Source organism: Thermobia domestica, chromosome 18 (genome assembly GCF_964235325.1).
Source record: "Thermobia domestica chromosome 18, izTheDome1.hap1.1, whole genome shotgun sequence".
Classification (NCBI taxonomy): Eukaryota; Metazoa; Arthropoda; class Insecta; order Zygentoma; family Lepismatidae; genus Thermobia; species Thermobia domestica.
Genome location: NC_137471.1, coordinates 98,267,996 through 98,273,796, shown reverse-complemented (window position 1 = coordinate 98,273,796; position 5,801 = coordinate 98,267,996). Strand labels below are relative to the sequence as shown.

Below are 5,801 nucleotides of genomic sequence, written 5' to 3'. Positions count from 1 at the left end.
TTAGAGTGGGTGTTTTCAATAGAATATACACTCCTTACTTCCATCATAGTATTGCGAAACATTCAACATGGAGGCACGAAATTTCGTACTGCAGGCTTATATAAACAATATATTGTCTGATATGTAAGTCTGTGACAGAATTGAATACCATATTGTATTCCAGAATTTTCTAGATATGTAACATATTCTACTTACTTTTGTCGCATATTTTACATAAGTATAATTTTTAATTACAAAAGGATTTTAAAACTTTACTAAAAGGATTTTTAAAACATAATTTTCAAATAAAAGGGGTCAAAAGTAAAGGATTGTTTAAACATAATTTTCAAACAAAAGGGGTCAAAAGTTGAAGGACTTACGCAATATTGTCCTTGTCTTAATGTACAAGATGAATAAATTACCCCGTGTCCACTTGGCGAACTGTAAAGACACTTCTTCAGCATTTATAGAAATTTTCCAATGAGTACTCAGAAGAGCTGGTAAGTCGATGGTGGCACATTGAGTTCCAGAAGTAGCTCTTCAACTTAATGGTTTCTTTCAATTGAAGCAGTTGGGGGGATGGTATTTAGATTTCTGGACTTTCCATTTAGCCCTTCACGTTTTGAGGGATGACGTCCCTCGGCGAGCTCACTATCCGGGGAAAGGGAAGGAAGGAAGCGGCCTGGGACCTATAAGTTAGGTATCACCCCGGCATTTGCCTGGTGGGAATGAGGAATAGGTGGGGATAGGTGGCTGAAAAAGCGTTTTTACACTTCTTCGACCGAGTGCCCCCCGCCGGGAATCGAACCCGGGACCGCTCGCACCGGAGGCGAGAGCGTTAGCGACTACGCTACGCGGGGCCACACGGAAGTAGTTAGTACAGGTAAAGTAGTCGCCAGTATTTGCAACATTTTCATACATTAAGATAAAATATTTAAATGCACTGAATCAATGCGTGAATAATGATTGAGGTTTTTCACTTTGTATAGTGTTTCTCCATGTTGCCTTCCATAGTTCAAATTCAGAAAATTTAGTTGTGGGATAAGGTAAAATATCTCTGTAGAACTATATTTACTTCGTTAAGTTCAGAGGTAGAAGCATCGTTACTTAAACTACCGGGATTAAATTAGTGCCTGTAATATTTGTAAGATTAGGTTTCGGATTTATAAGCTGCTCTTTCATTTCTGAAATGACAATCCAGAATTAACATAAAAACGACTTTCTATATAAATTATTCTTCTGAATTAAATGAATTAATATTTCCACAGTAACACTAGCGAGAAGAAATTCTTGATTTCTCAATACTGATTCTAATTGTGGCTGCACTATCTATGATTTCTCCAAAACACAAGTTGAATTTAATATGATGTACTAGATTATTCATTATTTATAAGAAAAGTTCTAAAATATTTCGAGAAACTCTTGGACCCCCAGAATCCCCCTATACTATACACGTACACCCATGGATATACTATACTATACTATACACGTAGGAGCGTATATTTTATTGAAAATTTAGTCACGGTAGTACCCAATCTAACAAGGGAACATTCCGATTTTGTGAATTCAATTGCTAAAAATGATTGCTAGCATTGGATTCAGCACAAAAAGAAACAGAGAAACAGATTGTGTTTAGTGATAGACCGTATACAGGGTGGGAGATAAGTGGAGGCAAAGTGCGAAGATAGAACGTAGAAAATTTCTAGAAAAGCCATGTTAAGTTTGAAACGAGTAGAGGGATTGAGGTTAAATGTCGGACATGAGGAATGTTGGAAAAACTGTCTGTTCCAAATGACAGATTAAAAGAGCAGTAGAAACTTTTTCTGAAATACAGTAACATGTTTGATACTGCAGAGAAGCGATGACGAAAAATTATAGTAAAAAATGTCCACACTGTTACAGAACGGCACTATGTTTTCGAAACCTTGAAATTTCCCTGACTAGTAGAAGAAATTCTGAAAATTCCGTAACTTTTCTAGAAATTTCAAATTCCCTGACTTTTCCACAATATCCCGCTCATTCGCCACCATGTATTGCAAGTAATACAAATCTCCTCATAAGAAAGAGTAACAAAAAGCTTGCTGTGGTTTTCCATTTTTAACACTGATTCTTCTTTCGTTTCTTTTTGTTTCATCCTTCATTACTTTTTTCATATTTGGTCTCGAAGGGGGTGGGGTACGGACCCTTAGGAACCCCCTTTGGACGTGCCTGTTCAAGTCTAACATTAGGTTTGATTTTGACAAAGAGATATGCTCTTATTCTTCATTATAAGGATATTTACTTATTGTTAGTGTTTTCTAGTGATACGATTATAGTAATTTTTCGTTTTCTTTGTTATTGAAAAGTTCATGTTACAAAGACACTTTTCTGGTTTTAAATTTGGCGAAATCTCGTTGTATTGCATCCATATCCATTTAATTGAATATGTTATTTTCAATGGCTATCAAACTAGTCCATTTAATCGTTCTTGAGAAATAGTTGATCTCAAATAATTGTTTATTAAGTTTACCTGAACTTGCTTAATACACAACAAATGACAAAAGTGTGTCCATTAATCGATATATAATTTGTCTTAGATCCGGAATAACCTATAAATGCAAATAATTTTGTGTATTTCTCCTGAAATTGTGTTAATTTTTCTTCAAAATTAGAAGTTCTGTGGGATCCAGATTTTCGGACCACTTCCATCGGTGAATCTGAACACAAGTAACTAATAATCAAAACTCTACTTTGCATTAGGACCATTTCCATATGTTTCAAAATATCGCTCAATTTGTATTTAATACAAGAGAATGGATTAATAATTGTTACACTGTTATAATACAACGAGCGTATGCATATACTGCTGTGAATGACAGTGAGCGTTCTGAAGAAAAAAATGTGTTACTTATATTCCTAATGACCTTTTGATTACAGTTTCGATTTCGATTACAGTTATATAGGCATATACTGCGTGAAAACTAATTATATTCTACAAATTTTGATATATTTTAAATTTTACTTAAACCCGTAACCAAAGTGATCGTATCTATTCCATTTTAACGATTAAGTTATTATAATAAAGTGAAATTAACTTGCAATTTCAAAAGTTTGTCGACTTACAGATGCTTCGTTAACAGCAACTGGTATTGACAACTCCCCCACAACAATATTTGTATGATTATCACTTTCGAAAATGTATTCAGAAGTCGAAAGAAACTTTTTAGCGCCTTCACTTGCACCTCATCTTCTTTCAAGTTTCGTAGCTTTATTTCTCGATAAAATGCTCACTTACTTATTGTTGGCTGTTACATAAGAAACAAAACACTATTGAAAATTGAAAACACAAATCATTATATATATTGGCCCTGTATATATATATATATATATATATAAGCGAAACGATTCAGAATAGAAACGAAAATGTTGACAAATTAAAAGTTGACTAATAGACATTAACAAAGTAAGCGTTAAGCAGTGAGCATCGAGTGTAAGCCACCGTCAGAAATGATAAAAAAATTCCATTTGTACCGCCCGTCTTTTCTTAGTATTCACCCTCGTGGAGCAATGGACAACAAGAGCCTAGTCACTTGAACTTCGATAACGTGCATTTCATTAACGCTGACCTTTCTCAACCCTTAACTGTGGTCATTGAACCCAAGCACCGTGCGGGACACTGTTTACGACAAGGGGGAGCACCTTGGAAGACATTTCCTTCTATTGTGATAATGCCACTCAATCCATAAACAACATGTGCAGTCGACTTTCTTTGGTTTGTTGATTAATTCTCATTTCAAAGACATATTTGACAATGATATTCTCTAGCAAGATCGTTGGAAAAGGAGTGAAGAGTCTGTTACATTTGTATTTTGTGCACATGTTGGGATCGTGGAAAGAACACTTCTGTATTTAGTCGTATTGCCGTAGTGCTTAATATGACATCTATTGAAAAGCTAAATTTCCCTACATTTTATCTCCTATTCGTAAAATACCCCTTTTTCCTTCTGTAATATATATATATATATATATATATATATATATATATATATATATTTCCTAAATCGTCCTGCGCCGCGGGGAATTTTCGTCAAGCTAGCAAGACCAATACTAGCATCAAGCTTTAAGCATTTAAAATCTGGTGTTGGAGCAGAAAACTGCGCATATCATGGACCGAAAGGAAAAGGAACGAAGACGTACTAAAGGAAGCTAATGAAGGACGACAGATCATGAAGATGATAGGAAAAAGAAGAAACAGCATGCTTGGCCATCTGATTCGGCACTCCGATTGGATCACCGTGTTGATAGACGAGAAGGCAGAAGGAAAACCAAGAAGAGGAAGACCAAGGGTAACATATCTAGATGCAGTTACGAAGAAGAGACTTTATCGAAATATAAAACGGCTCTCCAAAGGGAGAGAAAAGTTTTAAAATTTCCATGTTTCCCACCAACCTATGGTTGAGGTGAACAAGAAGAAGAAGCATCACTCGTCAGTCTGGCATTGGCACCAATTAATGTATGAGCCCATTTCAATTGTTTTACAGTCAACCACGAAAAGATTAGACTTCATTGTTCTTTTGATGAATTTTATCTGCATCTCAGTCTGTACAATATTTATTTGAAGCTATTTGAAAAAAAAAATTCATCATAACATTTTCTCTAATAAATATTCTCACTTGAAACACAAAACTCCTATTCCAGTTTGGCGCCCTCTTCAACTGGCGCCTCCTGCGAACGCGTAATTCGCAGGATTCAACATCCGTCCCTGTAAATATAGCGCATAGTATTCAAAAGTGCAACGGTCACGTGTGATGATTTTGTGGTAGGATCTTATTTATTAACGACCGACGTGTGAAATTACTTTTTTTTTTTTTTTACATCACCTTCTCCAAGAACTGTTAGAAAATGTGCCTTTGAACATAAAGCAGCGGATGTGCTTTCAGTATGACGGTGCGTTTCCACATTGTGACAGGAATGTGCGGACCTATCTAAATGAAATGTTTCCAGATCGTTAGATTCACAGAGAAGAACCTATGTTATGGCCACCTCACTCACCTGATCTCACGCCCTTTGATATATTTTTATGGAGGGAGACGAAATACCTTATGTATGCAACATCGGTCATGGGAGTCGAAAATGAATTTTGACCGAGTTAATGTTGCTGTGGCAGCTCTCTCACCGGGAATCGAACTCAGAAACAGATAAACTAACTGCGCACGCGCTAGCCAGTAAATCACGGTTAGGACTAGACCAAGTGTCCAAATATACAAAGCTAAATATAACATTAACAGCTTAAGAATAGCGTTGCTTCAATGTTTCCAAACAAATGGTCAACTTACAGAGTAATAAATAATACATGACGTATAAGAAAAGGCGTGTTCTATAAAAATAATATATAAGTTAGTCAGATGGCCAATTTATAGAAGTTGTCAAATGAACAGTGTTTACTGTAACTGTGTATATGATTGTTTATGAGACAAGATAAGTGTTGAGGTTGTCTCGCATCGAAATCATGACGTGAAAATGACGTTTTGTCTCGGAAAGTATGACAATTTTTATTGCAAGATCTCTGTCTCGTCTTATACCTAGACACAAAAATTATGTCCGTCTTGTTTCATGGGCAACCCTAAATGCAACTGCAATTGATATGGAAAGTTCAAAACTCTTGATCTGTTCTACTTCCCATAAATAAAATATGTTCTTTAAATAGAACATAGATAAACGACTGGATTCTTTGGAGGCAAGAAATACCTTTTAACAACTATTTCCGAGAAATATCAATGATCGAATTTCTTTAACCGGATCAATAGGACAAAAGGAATGCTATAGAGAAGACACAGTTAATA

General features: G+C 35.6%; 1 non-coding gene across 1 annotated transcript; it reads right to left on the bottom strand.

The window, feature by feature from the left end:
• Nucleotides 1–765: 765 nt before the first annotated feature.
• Nucleotides 766–840, bottom strand: TRNAR-CCG (transfer RNA arginine (anticodon CCG)). Its single transcript has one exon. It is a non-coding gene; the product is annotated as a tRNA-Arg (tRNA).
• Between the last annotated feature and the right edge of the window lie 4,961 nt (nt 841–5,801).